The 19,478-nt window shown below is 51.7% G+C and overlaps 1 long non-coding RNA gene across 1 annotated transcript; it reads left to right on the top strand.

Moving 5' to 3' along the window:
* Positions 1 to 1,643: 1,643 nt before the first annotated feature.
* On the top strand, positions 1,644 to 5,531 carry LOC111160505. Its single transcript, XR_002641490.1, has 3 exons — positions 1,644 to 1,793; positions 2,762 to 2,999; positions 3,236 to 5,531. It is a non-coding gene; the product is annotated as an uncharacterized LOC111160505 (long non-coding RNA).
* Positions 5,532 to 19,478: the final 13,947 nt, after the last annotated feature.

The raw sequence follows: 19,478 nt of genomic DNA, 5'->3' as shown, positions 1-19,478 counted from the left end.
TCAAATAAGTAAATAAAATCTTTAAAAAAAGGAATGGGGATTGGTTTGCAAGAGGTCAGTTATAGGAGGCCTTGCTGAGAACACCGGGGATGCAAATACCTGAGGAGGGGAGGGCCGGGTCTCAAGGGTGGTGAAGAGGGTACCAGGTGGTTGGGGGGCGGCGAGCACACAAACTCTTCTGTAAAAAGTCTGGTTGGTAACATTAAACTCATTAGCGTGTACAGCTCCTTGAGGAAGGAGGAAGACTTTTCCAGGCAAGGATGTCCTACATGTTGTGAAAATACAGGGCAGTCCTTGTAAGTGCCACAGCCTGTCTCTGCCCCAGGAGGTCCCCTCAGAGAGGCTCTCGGCATCCTGGGTCCCTGAGCTCCCCAGTCTCCCCTCTTCCTTTTCCTGCCCCCTCGTTTCCTTCCTCCTCATGTACAGATTGCCTTTCCTTACACACAAGTTTTTCCACCGTGTTCGCCAGAGCCTCATGGCGTTCGTTTAAATAAGCAAATCCATCATGAATATGATATGGAAGCAAACTTGGCCCTTCACACTGATGGATGATGAATGTGCAGAGTTTCGTAAGGTCCTTGACCGAGAAACGCAGCCTTGCTCCCTCGCCCACAACATGCTAGCTTTCCTTACACATTTCTTCTAACAGAGTGAGCAAGTTCTCTCTCCCCTCTGGGATGGGAGCCCCCAGGAGCTCTCCACTTGCCAGAGCACCTGGTCTCAGGCAGCCATTCCGGCGTCTGGGCCTCAGTGTGCCCATCTATCAAATGGGAACATGTGGCAAGGTGGTCTCCCTGGTCCCCTCTGGCTTGAGCATCCCAGACCTACCACTATGTGTGCACTATCTGCTTGTATCCTCAACTGGGAACAATCTCCCATTAGAATCAAACATTTTCTGTTTGTTTTCAGCTCAGTAATGGCATTTTTAGTGACGTCAGTGGAAAATAAGTTGAGTTCTTTCTAAATGGTGACCAGGAAAAATAATATTTCCTTCCTCTTTTTAAAAAGTTTCGGGTTCTGGCGACCCGGTGTGTCGAGTAACACAACCCCGGCTTCCCATTAGGCTCGAGCACCAGCCTCTTTGGGATCAAAAGTCATGAGGCCACCACCTGGATCCTGATCCCCTTCCTCCAACATGTAGTGAGTGAATTACTTAGGAAGTGCTTCTCTAGCCTCTTGTCCCTTGGGAGGCAGGAGTGAGAATCAAGGATTTGTTTCTGGTGGAAAAGGCTCGCCCCGGCTTGAATGGGGACTGGCTTTGGAGTTGGGCTAGGCATGAGCACATCCCTTGACTCCCTGGCGGAGTTCTTGTCACTTAGCCCAGGAATGAACGCCACATCATCGAAACACTCTGGGTATAAAGCAGTCACGTCTGTGGCAGCCCCAGCAAATTGTTAAGTGCTACATCAACACGAAGAACCAATCCCAGGGCTTTTATGTGGGAAACGAGGTGTCGCCATTGCTGTCTTGACAAATGGTAAACTCCTTCCTTCCTTCTTCCAGCGCACACTTAACGTTTTGTTGTATTTGCATTCACATGCAAATTAGTCTTTCCTCTTCAAAGAAATCAGTTTAACTAGAAGCATTAAATATCCTGAAGTAGACATGCATTCATGTTGTGCTGGCAGGAAAATAAAATAGCAGGGCACCTGGTTGGACGTGCGGTCTGCTTTCGGGGCTGAAGAGGGATCATGGGGCAGGACAGGCGGCTTCCAGGAACCTGGACGATCACCTGGCTTGGGAGCATCCAGTGAAAAGTGGCTTCCTTGGCCTGCGGCTTTGGCTTGTCTAAGGTATTTAGTTAAAAATCCATGTTTTACATCTTTGATCAGATTTATAAACAAGTGGGACCATTTGGCTTCCTCGTGTAGCTTCCCATAAATAAACAACTGTTGCCAGGTGTCACCTTAGTGGCACGGAGCCATTAATCGTGGCAACTGAAGCTGCAGGTAATTAAGTAGATAATTTTGAGCCGTGAAGTGAAATTCCATATAAAGGATATCATGAAGCTGGCTATTATGCAGAATTGCAGACAAAATGAGACTGTGTGTCTTTGACTCCCGCCCAATCCTTGTCTGCCGACCGCTGAGTGTTCCGTGTGTATGTGAGCCTGGGCTCACGTGGTCTTCCCAGGTATGGATCTCTGACTGGGTCAGCTGGGTTCCGTGCCCTCTTGGTTATAAGAGGAGTCTGGGGTCCTCAGGATAAAGGAGCAGTAGGACTCAGCAGCAGGCCAGGAGGCAGAGGTCAAGGAGCTGGAGGCACAGCTGGACCACAGAGGTGCCCTTGGCCAGGACAGTGGACCAGAGCAGGGCTGGGCGTCGGAGGCCAAGCCATCAACAGCGGTCCGGGTAAGCTTGGTGCAGGGGACCCTGCAATGAGAGGCCACTCTCTTCCTTCCCTCCTGGCTGCCCCAGGCTTCAAGGTCTGGGGCTCAGGGAAGTGCCAGCATGGAACAAGTATGGCCCTGTGGGGTACAGGGCATGAGACCAAACATATCTCAAGGGCAGTGTCCAGTGGCAACTCTGGAAGATGGGTTAATCGATAAAGTCAACAGAGGGAAATGTCTGGGGTTAGTGGCAAGGGCCAGGGCTGAAGCAACAGGATAGGAGTGAGGGAACCCAGGAGAGCAGACCAAAGGTTAGGGTCCCCTGTGGCCCGGAGTGAAACCACTGGACTGAAGCTTCCATGAGAGCTGTAGCCTTGGAGCTGGGTGGAGAGGAAGCCATTGGGGCCATTGAGCTATTTTTGATACTTCCAGGGGGAGGCAGATCGTGAATCATTACAGAGTGAATCCAGAGCCCTGGAGTTTCCACAAAGTCTCACTCTCAAGCCTTGGAACCTGGATGCAGGAGCTGACCTCCAGTTGGAGGAGGTGAAGAGCTGGGCTGGGCTCTAGCCACAGCCCAACCAGGAACGGTGATTGGGATGGATGGACGGCTACTGTCACAGAGAGGTTGGGCTTCCAGACAGAGCAACAGGGAAATCTGGGACAGGAGGTGAAGGAGTTTTATGGATTGAATGTTTATGTGTCTGTCCCCCCTCCCCCTCCCCCACATCCACCACGAATGCCTATATGAAGCCCAAATCCCCAAGGCAATGGCATTAGGAGGTGGGCCTTTGGGAGTGGTTAGGTCATGAGGGTAGAGCCCCATGATGGGATTTATGTCTTTATAAGAAGACAAGAGGGAGCTTGCTTTCCTTTCTCTCTGCTCTCTGCTATGTGCGGATATAGGGAGAAAGTGGCCATCTGCAAACCAGGAAGTGGGGCCTCACCAGACCCTGGATCAGCTGGCACCTTGATCTTGGACTTCAGAGTAGTGAGAAATGGAAGTGGATACCCACTGTCTGTGGTATGTGCTCTGGCCACCTGAGCTGACTAGAATAGGAAGGAAGCCCAGCATCTGAGCCCAGGGAACACTGCCAGCCAGGCCTCCTCCAGGCATCGGGGTCCCCCCAACAGCTGGCTATGGGATCCTAAACCTCAGTGCATTCTATGTCCTAAATGGTCCGCAAATCCCTCCATCTTTGCCCTCGTGATCTGACTCTAATTTACACCGCCACTGGCTCTGCCCCGTGTTATGGCAATAGCCCCTCACTGGTAGGTCTCTCATGGCCATTACTGCCCCTTAGGTCTGGGTATCTAATCACACCACATCTCTGTTTAAAAACCCTTCTGTCACTCGGGTAATTCCAAACGCTCTGCCAAGACATGCACCTTTCCACCCTACTTACCCGCCAGCTTCCTCTCCTCCCCTCAGAACTTGCTCCAGGCTGGTCCAACCACCAGGTGCTGCTCTGACCTCTTTGTCCCGAGGACTACTCCTTCATATCTTGGCTCAGCTGTTTCTCCCACAAACCTACCTCTTTGGCCCTCACAAGGCCCCATATCTCAAGGCCTTGTAGCCTTTAAGATGGCGGTCGTCAGATAACAAGCTGGCTGCTTGATGTCTGACTTCCCATGAGGCTGTGGGTCAGCCCGACGAAGGCAGACTGCCCCGGCCATTCACGACTCCACCCCAGGGCCGACCCCTGCCCTTCCCTGCTGAGCCCTTGCTGGGCCAAATCAATGGGCCAACGTAGGAAAAGGAACGTACTTCCGAAACACACCACACCATGGATGGATCTCAGAACGATTAGCCTGAGGGAGAGAAGCCAGACCCAAGGGTACGCACAATAGGATTTCATGTAAATAAAATTCTAGAAACCTTAAATGAAGCTCTAGGGACAGAAGCAGATAAGTGGCTGTCTGAGGTAGGGGATAACGAGAGAGTGGACAGGGCCAGGGCAGGAGGGAACATTCTGGAATGATGCAGTTCAGACTGTATCTTCACTCAACCAAGCTCATCAAATCCTACACTTCAAATGAACGCAGTGTATCATGTACACATTATACCTAATAAAATTGATTGGTTTTTCGATTGAAAAATGTTACCAAATCTCCTAATTATGGCCAATAATACGCTCACGGTCTTTGTCACGATTAGACACTGAGCTACTCAGGTCCCACAACAGCCGCGGGACACTGAAGCTCAACTTGGTGCCATGCATTGCTCTGAGCACCTCTCATGATTTCCGTGTGTCTGTGACAGTCCTTGTCCTCCTGAGGCCCTGACATCCCTGTTTGTAGACCATGCCCAGCCTGGGGCCAGAGCCCACTGGACCACGTGGAACCCAGACAGGCCAGCTGGTTCCTCCTCCGTGTGATTTTGTTCCATGTGCTGTAGAGCCCAGGGCCTGCTGTGGGCCTCAGGGCAGGCTGGCAAGGCCAGGGTCTGCTGGTAAACTGAGGCCTGCGTAAGCTGGAACACTGAGAAGGGCATGAGCAGATGGGGAGAGGAGAAGCACCCAGCCCTGGAGGGCCCCCATGAGGAGGCAGCAGGGGTTCCCGAGCTTCCCTCTCTGAGCCGGCAGCTGCCTCTCCTGGAGTAGTCCCGAAGCCTGTCAAAACTGAGCCAGTGAAGACTGTGGCAGGCGAGCGTTCCCGCGGGAGTTCACACCAAGGTGGGTGCTCTCCGGCCCAGTGTAGATGAAATAATATATGTCAGGGGCCTGGTCTCCCACAGGCACCTACTACACACTCAGGCAGAAAAGAACCGAAAGGGCAGGTGAAGAATCACGCAGCTGAGGGTTCGAGGCAGATCGCGGGAGGACGGAAGCTGCTTCTCCGAGAGGCCGGGGCCAGCGGGACAGGAGCTGATGGAGTAGAAGAGGGGCTGTTTGTCTCCACCCGACGGCGGAAAAGGCCCAACTGTCTGACTCAAGGATCGCCCCGTGAGTTCAAAGAAAGAAACATTCTCCTACCATTACCTCTTCTAGGGTCATGTTAAGATCCCGCTTACGTGATGAAATCACATAAGGACGGTGTCTACAGAGCAGTGTCACAAAGGATTCAGAAACGGCCAATGTCCCCTTCTTGTAGCAAACCTGGATGAAAGGTTAAGCTCCACAGGGAGTTCTAGAAGGACATAAGTACGAATTAAAAGATGACCGGGGCGCCTGGGTGGCTCAGTGGGTTAAAGCCTCTGTCTTCGGCTCGGGTTATGATCTCAGGGTCCTGGGATCGAGCCCCATGTCGGGCTCTCTGCTCAGCAGGAAGCCTGCTTCCTCCTCTCTGCCTATCTCTCTGCCTACTTGTGATCTCTGTCTGTCAAATAAATAAATGAAATCTTAAAAAAAAAAAAAAAAGACCATTCAGGAGGCGTCTGGGTGGCTCAGTCGTTATGTGGCTGCTTTCAGCTCAGGTCATGATCCCGGGGTCCTGGGATGGTCCTGGGATGGAGCCCCGCGTCCAGCTCCCTGCTCAGCGGGAAGCCTGCTTCCCCCTCTCCCACTCCCCCTGCTTGTGTTCCCTCTCTTGCTCTCTCTCTCTCTGTCAAATAAATAAATAAATTATAAAAACAAAAACAAAACCTTCTGTGTAGACTGTGGGCTCCACTCCCCTCCAACACCGAGGTTCTCTTCCCAACGTCACCAGGGGGCTCATGGGTCCGGCTGCAGTTTTCTCCTGAAACCGGATTTTTCTTAGGCTGCAAGGCCAACTCTTACCTCGTGGAGGCTGACTCCTAGCAAGAGTCATGGCACAGCCTCTCCTTCATCCTTCCCTAAAACGGGGGTTTCCTCGTCAGCCCCAGCGAGCTCTGCCGTCTCTGGCCCATCCGTGGTGGCCTGGAGGAAGGTCCTTCTATTGGGCTGGTTGGTCCAGAGGCTGGAGAGCAGAGCATAGCCGTCAAGTTATGCTAACCCCCCATCAGAGCGGCTCTGCCCAGTCAGGGCCTTCGGCCCCCGGACTGACCTGTCAGCCTCTCACCAGCACTGTCAGTGATTGTTATCCTGAGGAGGTCTGATAAAAAACGATGCTAGGACACCATTCCTAGGAGTTTTGATCTAGTTGGTCTGAGGAGGAGACCAGTACGAGGAAATTCCAATGTACAGCTGGGGTCGGGAACCCTCCACCACCCCTAGAGGCTGCTGGTCCGTTCATTCAAGGGCAGGAGAGCAGGGAAGAAATTTTGTAAAGTTAGAACTAATTTTGTCTGCTTTTCCTGGAAAAGAGAATAACGGAATTTTGGTCACAAGTTCTTTTCTCCTTTAAATTTAGATATTGTGTTTACTTTCTATCTGTTCATTCACTCACCTACCCACCATCCATCCACCCATCTATCCACCCATCCACCCAGTCGCCCATCTACCACCTCTCCACCCACCTACCCACTCACCATCCACGCACCCAAACATCTTCCTTCACTCCTCCATCCCCTTTCCTTCCTTCCTTCCTTCCTTCCATCTGACCCATATACATTGCATTCAGAGGTATGCCTGGGGCGGAGGAAGAAGCCTGGGCAGAACCTGGGGCAGGAGTCTAGGGGTCTCGTGTTTCTCCTGGTTCTGCACATTCTAGCTGGTTGGCTTTAGGCAAGTCCTTTAATAAAGCTGGGGTACAAGCTATCTAATAAATGAGAGCATTGGACTAAAAATCTCAAAGGCTCTATATTTCTAAAAGTCTGTGGGTTTATAAGTCACGTACTCTGCCATCAAGAAGTTTGCAGTGCGCTTAGAGATACAAGACACATAAATATATGACCATCTAGAAAGTTAAGGACCACAGGCACCTCGTGTAAGACGAAGATGTCGCAGAGTTCCTGCTGGCTTGGCGGCTGCTCCCCTCCAAGGTCTAGGGGCACTTTCACACTCCAGGGTCCCTGATCGTGCCTAGCCGGCACGGCAGAGTACGTGATCTGAGTTGCTTTTGCGGGGGTGGTTATAAGCTTGCGTGGTTAATAAAAACTCTCCAAAATCTGGAAATAAGGCCAAGGGGATGATTGGGTGTTATTTCCAACGTCACCGGAAAGTTTTGTTTCAGAGGTCGACCCAAAGATCTTCCCTATTTCTAGGAGGACAGGCTGTTGTTGGACTTCGACATTTACTGTTAACCAAGGGCTCAGAGTCTGTGAAGTTCTATGTTCCACTGCGGATGTCTGTCCAGTGGAGACGAGATGGTTCCTGTCCAGTGAAAGGAGAGAGCCGGGATTGATTGCTCTGTAGGGCATTAAATGGATTTGTCTCAAACAATAAAAATCTATTTTAGTGAGTCTTTCCCAATGGACTATATAAATCCCAGTACTTCAAATGCCATTTGAATCAGCATTTCCGACTTTCTGGCTCCCTCTTTAATTGATGAGCTGAATAAAATTGTGGGTGCCTGTTTATTGGACTTTGCTTGAGAGCCATCTTTTCAACCTCTTTCAAGGGTTCTCTTGGAGAACACTGATCCAGCCCTTCTCCCCACCAGTCCCCTGCTGAGGCGAGAAGATCCCAGCTGAGGGGTGGGAAGGGGCCCCGAAAACTGCTCTGGTTTGTCCGGGCTGAGCCCACAGAAGGCTCCGCAGTCAATGGTCTCACCATTCACCAGAACCCCCCATGATTCCAGCTCCAGGGCTCAAAAGGGCCCTGTTTGTGTAGGAAACCCAGAGGGGGGAGGTGACTCAGATTCAGCAGGACTGGCCTCTTTCAGAAATGTGGTTTAGCACCAAAAATCAAGCAGGGGCAGAGACCTGGAGGACCCAGACCCATCAGGCTGTCTGGGACAAGCTGGGCTATTCGCTTGTTCCCTAACCTGAGCAGCACCAGAAAACTCTCAGGGCTTGTCACCAGGAGGCAGGGAAGCCCTTGGAATGCCCATTTTTGTCCAACTTGGTTCCCGGGAGGTTGGAAGGTGCATCCTGAAAGGGACCAGCGTGGGCATTTTGAGTTCCTTTAACTTAGCTCTCAATGGAGTCTTAACCGGAAGTCCAAAGCCCAGGAGAGCGCAGTAAAAACGGCTCACCCGCATTGACTGACTTACACATCAATGTCGCGCCAAGGTTAACAAAAGCAATAGCAGAGATGGCGGGAGTCAGACTTGCTGAAGGTGAGTTGGATAGCATGGGGCAAGAAGCTTTCCTGCGTTCGGGTCCCTAGTCCTGGTAATTCTACTCCGGAGAAGCTATGTTACCACTACCAGGGGGTCGGGGGGGAGGAAAGAATTTTGTATCAAGACAGCCATTAGAGTGCTAATTATCACAAAAATTGGGAAAAGCTTAAATAATCAACAATAGGGAACCAGTTAAATAAAGGGTAGAGAGCCATGAACGTGGAATGACATGGACTATTAACATTTTTAAAAAATTTAATAAAAAGAGAAATACTCTCATAAAAAACCCATCAGAAAAATCTATGTCTGTGAGATGACCCGAATCTCCTAAAAAGAGTTAAAATAAGCAGGAAGAAAAGGAATAGAGGAAGAGTTGTCGAAAGCTGGACCTGGAGGCGGGGAGGCAGGTGATCTTTGCTTTCTTGTGTCCTGCCGGGGTCTCGATCGAAGGTCTTTGTTGTAAAGTCTTGACTAACCCATGAACACTTGGTTTTGGAACTTCACCTGCAGCAGGCCCTCCCTCGGTGTCAGGCGGCTGCTCGGTCCGCCCGAGGCTGGTGGAAGCCGGACTAGTTGATAGAATTCTTACAAGGCCAGCCCGGCCATGTCCAGCGACCCTCCGTCAGGCTGCGATGGCTGCGGACAGCGAATTAAACCCCCAGACTCTGTAAGTGTGGCCAGCGGCACGCAATGACATCACTCGTATGTGGACGCCCAACTTCTAGAAGGAAAATGAGGCCTGAGTGCCATCCTTTCAGCTTCCTTCTGTCCCGTGTCTCATCGGTGCCCCCAGACAGTGCTTTCCCCAAGCTCCCTGTCCATTTCCATCTCTGCCTCCACTAAGGCATGATTGTGCTTCCAGATATTTCCTTCTAGTCCACTGATCTCCCCTGGGCTGCCTTCCCCTCACCACTCAGACCCAAGGCAGAAGTCTGCAGAGAGGGAACTCTGACTTCACCAGGCCCGACCGTGTGCATTGCACAAACAAAACAGCCCACTTGAATCTGGAGTGTCTAGGTTGGGATCGATGGTTCCTTTACGACTTTCTCCAAGAGCAATGGTTGGAGACTTCTTCATGAGGGTTGTTTTCTAGAACAAAGGAACCATCAACATCTAAAACTCAGGTCTCTGTCACAGAGGAACCAGAGTCAAAGCAAAGACAGTAATAATATCCACTACTTAAGCAGTTACTGAGTGTCTGGCTGAAAGTTTCATAAAATTACTTGATTATATCAGGTAATGAAGGAATCACATCATTTTCCAGGTGAGCTGAGGTCAGTCATTTGCCCCATGTTATAGATTAGCAATGGCAGAGCGTGACTTTACCCCTGGCTGTCTGCTCCTAACAGCCCCCCGCCCCCCGCCATGCTCCTGCCTCCTCCACATTTAACCAGAACCTTCAGGATGACTGCAGCACCCACGTGCTGCTTGTGAAGCTTATCCGCAGGGACCTTCCTGTCCTCCCCTGGCCGTCTGTGGGGCTGCTTCCAAGGGTCAGAGGACAGTTACCTTCACCACCAGGAGCCCCCCCCCCCAACACAATGGAGCCCTTCTGAGTTTAGCAACAGCCTCGAAGATCCAGAGGAGAAAGAGCATTTCCCTCACCCCACTCATCCCCGTGTCTCCTGCCTGGGCTCCCGAAAAGCAGATCCTGTTGTGAGGTCTTTTGAGATCCAAGGGCGAGGAATGCATGTGGACAGGAAAAAAAGGAATGCCACCGAGGGATACACTGTGCACCTGGCCACGGCTCTGGATGGCCCATGGGATGCCCCAGGCAAGCTCAGGAAATGCCTCAGGACTGTCCACTGGGGATTGTCATGCCCGATGAGTCTGTGCATGTTGTGGGGGGGCTTCCTGGGGCCGTTGCACGCCTCAACCTAAAGCAGACCCAGTCAGGCTGCTAGGAAGAGCCATGGGGACCTGAGGACAGGTGGCTGCAGGAAGTGGCGGGGCCCAGAAGATTCTAAATGGTGTCGAGAGCTGGTGGGCAGAACGTGGCGGTCTAGATGCCAGGCCTGGCTGTCAAATCTCTTTTCCGGGATGTGTCCTCGCTGGAGAAAACCATCGTCCTACTCCCAGGGACAGGGTCTCACTCTCTGTCCTCAGCAGGCTGGTCACATCTTCCAATGCCCAAAGCCAGGTTGTCTGGCCTTCAAGTCCACATGTGGGACATCGAGGGCGGTCTAGGGAGGATATGCAGCCGGGGTCACTCCGGGCCCCAAGCCTTGGTTCCTGAGTTATAAGAGCAGCCCTGATTTATGTGAGAACATACTCATCTCCACCCAAACTCAGCTCATTCCTTTCCACTAACTGCAGGAAGGGCTGTGGAGCGACCGCCCCGCCCCCACTGTGTCCCTTCGCACCAGCTTCACCAGACCCAGTGCCCAGCTTCTCCTTCTAAAATGTCTGCTTCCGGCCGTCTCCACTGCGGAAGTGCCCCTGGTGAGAGGGACACGTAGGGTGAGACAGATGACCTGCTCAGGGAGTGATTCTGCCGGTCCCACACTGGGTGCAGGCAGAGCGGGGTTGCCGGGCTGATGTGGAAAATGTGAACAGAGCTTTCCTAGCAGAGCCCATCTCCTCTCCCTGGAAGGTGTCTTTTCCCATGTTTGGTGGTAATCGCCAACACTGACTGAGAGCTCACGCATGCCAGCTCAGTTCTGGGATTTCAGGTGTTGATCTTGTCATCACCTCCAACAGAAACGGGAGACACCTGAAGCCTGGACAGGCTGGAGGACTTGGCTGTTGGCACCAGCCTAGAAGGGGCAGAGCAGGAGCTGGAACCCTGGGCAGAGGCTGGCCCCAAGGCCATCTCCCTCCCACCATCGTGAGCGGTCCTCAGAAAGCCTTCTTGTTCCCTAAATGATTTGGTCTAAGACAAGACTGTACCATTGAGGGAATCAGCCCCTCAGGGCTAAGCTGGCAGAAGGAGAGGTGGAGAAGGGGGAACCAGGAGCTGAGTGGGACCCCAAAGAGGAGACAGGGAGAGACACGAGCACCTGGAGGGTGGGGGGTTTTCATCACTGGCTTTTCAATTTTTATTTTTAATTGTGATAAAACACACATAACATAAAAGCCGCCTTTGAGCCCATTTTGAAGTTCAAGGGCATTAAGCACATTCACAGTGTCATGCAACCGCCAGCACCATCCAACTCCAGAACTCTCTTCATTGCACAAAACTGAAGCTCCGTCCGCATCATAGGGCTCCTCCTTCCCTGCCCCCTGCCCCCAGCCCCCCTTCATTAACTCTGCCTTCGGTCTCCAAACTAGTACCTCATGAATGTGGTATCATACAGTATTCGTCCTTTTGTGACTTCTTATTTCCCTCAGCATCACGTCTTCAAGGTCCATCCAGGCTGTAGCCTGGGTCAGAATTTCCTTCCTTTTTTAAGGCTGGACAATATCCCATTGTATGGATATCAGACATTTCGTTTGGCCGTACACCCATCGATGGACACGTGGGTGGCTTCTACCTCTTAGCCCTAGTGAGTCATGCTGCTAGGAAGACAGGTGTACACATCCCTGAGTCCCTGCTTTCAATTCTTTTGAGTGTAGGCCCAGAAGTGGAACTGCTGGATCTTAGGGTAATTGTATGTTTAATTTTTTGAGGAAACTCCATACTATTTCCCACAGTAGCTGCGCCATTTTACATTCCTGCCAACAGCGCGCAAGATTCACGTCTCCACATCCTTACCAATGCTTGCTGTTGACTGTGTCCTTTCCTCTTCCATCGTAACCTCCTAATGGATGTACGTTTGCATCTCAGAGTTCTCGAGTCCCTGCAACACAGTACACGGCTTACGTTTGTATGGCCACTTAATAGTTTCAGATTTTAAGTCATTTGCCTCCACTGTTCACTACATTAGATAGGAAGTTGTGGGGAAGACACGGATAACCACCTCACTGCTGAGGAAGCCAGCTCAGAGAGATGGAATGATCTGTCGGGCGTGGGAAAGCTTGGCAAAGGTGTGAGGAGCACCCAGGGCTCCGGCCTCCCTGGGCGGGGCAGGGCTCAGTCCCAGGCACTGGGAGTAGCGTCCTCCCTTTACCAATAAGGAAACAGGATGGGTGCTTGAGAGATACTGGTTTGCAAACAGGTCCCTGCACACGAAAGCCAAGGAAATATCAAAGAAAGAGGCAGCCGCTCCAGATGGGTACGTGGCAGGTTTAATACATGAGGGAACTTACTTACGAGGCCACAAGACAAGTAGGTCTCCACACCTGCCTGCCAGAATCATGAAAGCTGACATAGAGGTCTAATGGGGTTCGGTCACGTACCCCGTCCAGATGGTCTCAACAACACCTCTCTCTCCCAAGGTGTTGGGGTGGTAGGCGGAGTGGGCACGCCAAGTATCAGGGAGGGGGTGAGGAGGCTCTGACTGCCTAGGTCCAGCTCTGGGGTCAAGGGGCAGTCATGTCCTCTCAATGACCTCCTTCAAGAGGGGTTCCACCTGTCCCCCTAGGCCACGCAGCCCAGGAGGGTGGAGCCCACCTGCTTCATCCAGGCCCCCGCCCCCTGATGCCACCTGCTTCCTTCCTGAATGCAGATCAGTCGCCGGCTGACTGCTGAAAATGAAGGGGGATGAAGAAAATCAGTGGCTTTAAGTGGACAGGGATAACAAATGCTGAGAGCAAAGCAGGGACACCGGGCCGGGCGTAGCTGGCTTCTGCTAGCCAGGGATCTGGAGTCTTGTCTTGGAGAGAAGAGCTAGAACCTCTGAGCCTCGTTTCCCCCATCTTCAAGACAGGGATGGCAATCGCGAGCCTCCCAGGATGCTTGGAGAATTCACTGTAGGTCACCCAGCCCAGGGTAAACATTCCTGCCTAACCCCCTTGCCCCAGTGGGTGAGCAGCCCCTGGCCACATCTGCCCTGAGCCAGCGAGCGGTGGCTGTCCTGTCTCCCACAATCCAGGCCGGGAGAGGAGGAGCAGGAAAGCCAGCGCACGGACTCCCGAGAGGGGTGATTTAGGAGGCGGGCAGCAGAGCTCTTGACTGTTACAGAGCATGCCATCATTACTTAGCTTCAAGGAGGGGTGAGGACCCTATAAATAGCGGCAGGAGTGACACCGCAGAGGGTTCTAGACTTTGCAAACTCTGCAGAGGACACCGGCTGGCCGAGGGACGTTTATTTATATTCCAGGCAGGCATAGAATTTATATTATTGAAAAATAAAGATTTTATGTATTTGTACATATCTAGCCGGGTATGTGCCTATAAATAAAACTCATACCTACCTTTCGGGGGGTCCCTTCCCGCAGCTTGGTTGGCATCCATTCTGGTTGGGGGTTATTAACGGTGTCTGGGAACCAACCATGGGCCCCTCTGAAATATCACCCTTGTCAGTCCCAGGCCTTTAAAGCCGAGTGAGATCTCTTGACCATGGAATTATGGCGTTCATATTAGCATGTCTGCTAAGAAATTCTTATGCTGGCGATGTGCACTTCCCCGAAGTGTTTCATGGAAATTAGGTTTTGGGAGAACAAAACAGCAGAGGGCTCAGAGCCTGTGGGAGGCGGGGATCCCTCTTTGTTACTCATTTGCCCAGTAATTAATTTCTTCCCCAGTGCAATTTGAAGGAAAAGACTGTGTTCATTAATTTATCATCCACCTGTTCCTGAGGATTATTTTGATCGCTTTTTAACAGGAGACTTTGTATCCAGGAGGGAGATTTAATATCATCCCAAGAGCTGGCATCTGAGTGCACCGAACCGTGTCCACAGAGTGATTTTCACCAAACAAAAAACAAGTGGGCTCGGGTGACTGTCACAGCAAGGACTTGAGTGATGAACAGCTTCTCTGTGCAAAATCCCAAAGGCCCCGTGCCCCGCTTCCCTCCCCACCGGGGATTTTAGGAAGATATTCCTAGGAGTTCAGGTCCCTGGAACACCTCCCCACCCTTTTCTCCCTTTTCCACCCAAGGCACACGGGTTCTAAGTGTCTACATGTACCTGCAGAGAAACCAGGTCAAAATGCAGCCCAAGCACAGGAAGCACACGGACACTTTCTGTGGCAGATCTATTATGTGTAACAAATGTGGAGGATTTGAAACTACTAAATGAAATCGCACCCATCGCCTCAAATTCAAGTGTTTGTTATTTTTTATTTAGACACAGGAATTACAGCTTGAGAGCATTCAGAAAATTATATTTAACCCTCATTTAGATTCAATCTGAACCAATTTAATGAAATGTGAATACCTTTCTAGGTAGGTATTAGAGAGGATAGAGAGAGATATAAACCAGAAAGAAAGGCATTAGATGTGTTTTTTCCATACCCTGTAGATGGAATCCCAAGTCCTTTTGCCATGACTAGAGCTATTTTCCTCAGTGATAATGGAGGGAAAAAAGCACAGAATTCGAGGAAAATATGGTTTGGGATTCGGAAGATCCACCCATCCTGCCATTGAGTTATTTATTCAATAGCTATGGAGCCAAGCCTTGTGCAGTCCTTGGAGGTCAAGGGTAAGCCAACTGTACTCCCTCTTTCTGCAGCTCAGTCTAGTGGGAGAAGCTGGTATTAATTACCACAACTGATGGGAAACTAATTCTGCTCCGGGCTGTGCGAGGGAGTTTTGCCCTAGCCTAGAAGGGCAGAGAAGGCTTCCCTGTGGACAAGACACTCAGCAGAGTCCAGAAGGAGGAACCATGTTATTGGAGGGAAAGGGGTTGAAAAGAGTGCTTTAGGCAGAAAACAACAGGTGCAAAGGTCCTGTGGCCAGAGGGGATATGGACACACGAGAAACGTACAGAAAGCCAGTGCGACAGAGGTAAAGAGCAGAGGTGAATGCACTGTAGGAACAGCCTGTAGAGGTGAGTGGGTGGGACTGGACTGAGTAGGGACTTATAAGCCAAGGTCACAAGGTTTAATTAGGCTAACTGGCTAATTAGAGTCTGGCCTCAGGTCTGTTGTAATCTGAAGCAAGGCTACCTGGGCTCAAGCCCTGGCTCTATTATACAGTATTTAAGAGAATTGGGGCAGGTCCTTTTACCCTGTCTGGGCCTCAGTGTCCTCATCTGTAAAATGGGCTAACAATGCTCCCCTTCAGACGGTTGGCTTGATGATTAGATGAGTTTATACACCTACGGGGCTTAGGACAGTGCTTGGAACACAGCACACACCATCATCCCAACATTATTATTGTTTTCTTTTGGTGCTATCTTTGACACAAGTAGCTCTCACCAGATAATCTCTAGGTGCTTTCAGCTCAGAGGTTTCAGGTTTCCAAAAGTCTTTCCCGAGATTTTGCCAGTAGCTCTCACCTTTGAGAAATGCCGTGAGACAATTTGACTCCCTGAGTCCAGCGTCATGTTTTACCCACATGTGCCTAGGGGAAGCCACAGCATGGGACAGAACCACCCGGCCTGGGGAAAGCCTGTGCCGTGAGGGGGCTGGCGGGGGGCGTGGTTGCACCCAGAGAGAGGGAGCAGGAATCAAGATGTTGTTCCAGTGCTCATGACTCCTAGACTGGGGAGGAGATCACACTGTAGAGGAGAGCTTTGGGGTGGTGGGTGGGGGAGGGGTGCCATCTGTCAGGTAGTGCCCCTTGAACTTGGTGCTCCTGCACACCTGGGCAGAGCCCCCCTGCCCAGTTGGGGGGCCCACTGCAGACCACTTGTGAGAGAGCAGTTTTGGGGGTGAGGGAAGGGAGGGGTGAATGCGGACCATGCAGTCAGACCCCGGCTGGCGTTTGGAGAGAAGTGTAAGCATCCTTGGAGGCTGAACAGCAGGAACCTGAGAAAGGCCAATGAGAGAACAAGAGAGCCAAAGAGAAGGACGTTTCCTGGGGAGTACTGGAACTTAGGGCCGCTTCCATCTGGGGTCCCTCCGTGGCCCAGAGAGCCTGGGGACAGCTGCCGGGAGGCCAGGCTCCTGCCTCACGCTCCCTTACCTGCTTCTGCTGTCACCTCTTGGCCTCAAACCCTCACCAACAGGACTAGGAAACGGAAACAGGGCTTATGAGCAAGGCCAGTGGGAACAGAGGTGCAGGATGTGGTCCGGTTAAGTCTGTCCCTCAGCAAACACTTATTGGAGATTTGCAATGCTCTTTTTCAAAGCAACACCCTGGACTGTTTGCATGAAAATAAAACACCAGAGGGAATTCAGATTCCGGGCCTCCGTCTAGAGCTCTGGCCGTGGAACCCGTGTTTCCCACATGTTCCTTGGTGATTCTTAGGCAACTTAAATTTTGGGACTCAGGACATTGGCCATGGGGACAGAAGGGCCCTGATCCCCAACTGGAAAAAGTGTCTGGCATAGAAAGAGAATAAACCAGCCCATGTGCTAGGAATATTGGGGAGGGCTTCTCAGAGATAGCATGATTTACTCCAAGTGCTACCACTGGGGGGACAGTGGGTGCGTTTGGCAGGGGTCAGGGGGGTGGACATGGCACCCAGGGGACCATGCAGGGGAGGGGCACACAAGCTTGGTTTTTCAGACCGGGAAGGAATTCCAGAAGCAGAAAGGAGAGTAAATTAGGGCAGAGGTGGGAATTAGAGTAGCTTTATTCGAGGAATACAAACTAGCTCAGCTGGCCAGGCCAGAGGACTTGTGCAGGGCAGTGAAAGTGGGGATGAGGTTGGGAGTGAGCTCGGCTAACTTGTGACAGGCTTTGACGACCAGAGGAGGGAGCATTGCATTCATCTCTGCAGGACTTGGTGAGTGCCCACTATGGGCTGGTGCAGGGCTGGGTGTTGGGGACAGAAATACAAATAGGTCCATCTCTTCCCACATTGAGCCCAAGATCCAGTGGTGGGAGACACACATTTGTATGCGAAGGAATGTGAAAGACCAGGGTAGAAGACAGAGCCGTTGGCCCTATGCTGGCCTGGGGTGACCTCCCAGCCAGGGCAAAATTCCTTGCCCTCAAGTTTCCAAGCAGAAAGCACTATACCCTTGTAACTTGTAAGCAATAGGCTGGGCCCACCAGGGGTTTCTGAGCAAAGGAGGGACATGCCCAAAATTGTATTTTGAAAATAGTAAAAACTGGCCACAAGATGTTAAAAGTGAATGCAACCTGGTTCCCAGCTCCCTGTTAGTGGTCCCCAGTTTCCCTACTGGGCACGGATTGGCAGAGCTGTCGCGTCATACCTTTCCCTTTATCCTCTTGCAATTTAAAGCACTTGAAAACAAGGCATCAGTGGCCCGGGATCTTTCCTCAGGGGCTGATGGGCCTTTATCCAGGCTTGACGGAACCATTGGAATGTCAGCCTCGAAGAAGCAGCTGCTGGGCATTCTCCCAGCAAAGTCCCCTACCTGGCTGGTATCCGCAGAGGCTCGGGAATGGGGAGAAACGGCTGAGAGACCATCCACGGAGCCACTTCAGCCCAGGGGGAAAGTACCGAGCGTGGAAAGAAAGTCAAGCTAACCTGCCGGGCCTCATTCTTTCTTATTGGTCATGCCCCATTTAATTACTTTTCCAGGCATTTAGGAAAACAGAAGAATGGCTTGTGGTTTACTAATATTAAAGTCTGGGCTGTCAAGGGTTTGTTTCAAGGACAAAGAGGAGCAACTGGGGTGGATTTTTTTTTCATTGTTGCAACATGACCTTGACTATGTTACTCAGACTCTCAGGGAATAATAACATCTGTCCTCTTTCATTCCCACGCACAGAGAATGAGAAGGCATCTCCGCCTGGGAACTTCAGCGAGAAGGGTACACGAAGGCGCCGGCACCTGTCTCTCCTCCCAGTGTCTTCTGATCATCAGACGTCACGGCTTTGGGGGGTCCCAGATCCAGAGCCCAGGATAGGAATAGAAAAGCGGGGGAGGGAGGTGTTTTTTGACTGCCTGCTAAATCCAAGTGGGAATTATGTTTCAATTATCTGCTACTGGAGAAGTTGTAGTCATTTTACCCCAAGGAAAGCCGGAGTGGATTGTACAAATCTTTAAGGGGCTCAGCTGCAGGGTGCTTGTGACTCAGGGCCACCCTCGTGGTGCTAAAAACCTCCCCCAGGCCCAGGTTTTATGCCTTGTTTTGCCCACAGGGAGAATGGGTTTGTGATGCCCCAGCCATAAGATAGCAATGTGAGAGCAGAGAAGAGGCTGGAGTTCCCTGTGCCACATGAAATCCCCCACCTCACCTGGGTCCTAACACCCCATATACCGCCAGCCCAAGGACTGGAGGTGATTCTGGGGTCCGCCACCAAACACGGTCTCCCAGAGAGCATACAAGGCTTGGGAGTGGGAGCCACTAGCCCTGGATTCTGGCCTGGGCTCTGACACTTCTTCCCAGTTCAGGAGGTTAAATTCGATGACTCCTCAGATCTTGTCATCTGGCTAATGCTTATGAACCTTCCAGGCTTCCCAGTAAATCCCAGCATTGCATAAAGCCTGCTTCGTTGTTCTCCATGGCCTGCGAACTGTCTTAGCACCTCCCTGGTGTATGGAGACCCCATCTCGTCCCCTCTTGGTCCTCTGCTGATCTCTGAGGGGGCGAGGGTCTTGCCCTTCACCTTTATAACTGAAGGGAATCTATTCAAAGACACCCTGCCCAACCCCCCCCCCCCCCCCCCCCCACATTGACAAAACTCACAGGCATCTGCATTTGGCCCTGACTCTTTGTTTTTCTTGCTCACGGTGTCCTACGTTCTCGGAAAGTAGACCCCAGCTACAAAGCAGACTCTAGCCTGACCACAACCCGCATCCTGGACAAGCCCCGGATAGAGCCCCTTGAGAAACCCGCCACCTCCTGCTCTACCTGGCCAAGATTCGCCCGCCTCCCCCCACCCCGACCCCACGGGCACAGCTGCAACCCTCTCACGTCCTTCAAAACCCCTTAGAAGGCAGGAACTTGGGGCTGGTGCTTCTCTAGAGGTCTGGCCCCTCTCCTCGCTTGGAGGGTGACTCAACCTTGTCCTGCTTGTTGCTCCAGTCTTGGTGCAATTCCTCGCTGCCGAAGTCACCGGCCACCCTCACAGTCACCCCAGCATCTGTGCTGGTGAACGAGCGGACTTCAGTTCTTTTCCCCCTTGTTGCTGCGGTCCAGGTGGTGGACCGCGTTCATGAAACAGCGATAACTCAACAAGGTAAAGAATCTAGATAGTAGCGAGGCGATGAGGTAGGGATA

Source organism: Enhydra lutris, unplaced genomic scaffold (assembly GCF_002288905.1).
Source record: "Enhydra lutris kenyoni isolate GAN:26980312 unplaced genomic scaffold, ASM228890v2 scaffoldscaffold76, whole genome shotgun sequence".
NCBI classification, from domain to species: domain Eukaryota; kingdom Metazoa; phylum Chordata; class Mammalia; order Carnivora; family Mustelidae; genus Enhydra; species Enhydra lutris.
The sequence above is the reverse complement of the archived record's forward strand: the minus strand, read 5'-3'. Positions and strand labels throughout refer to the sequence as shown.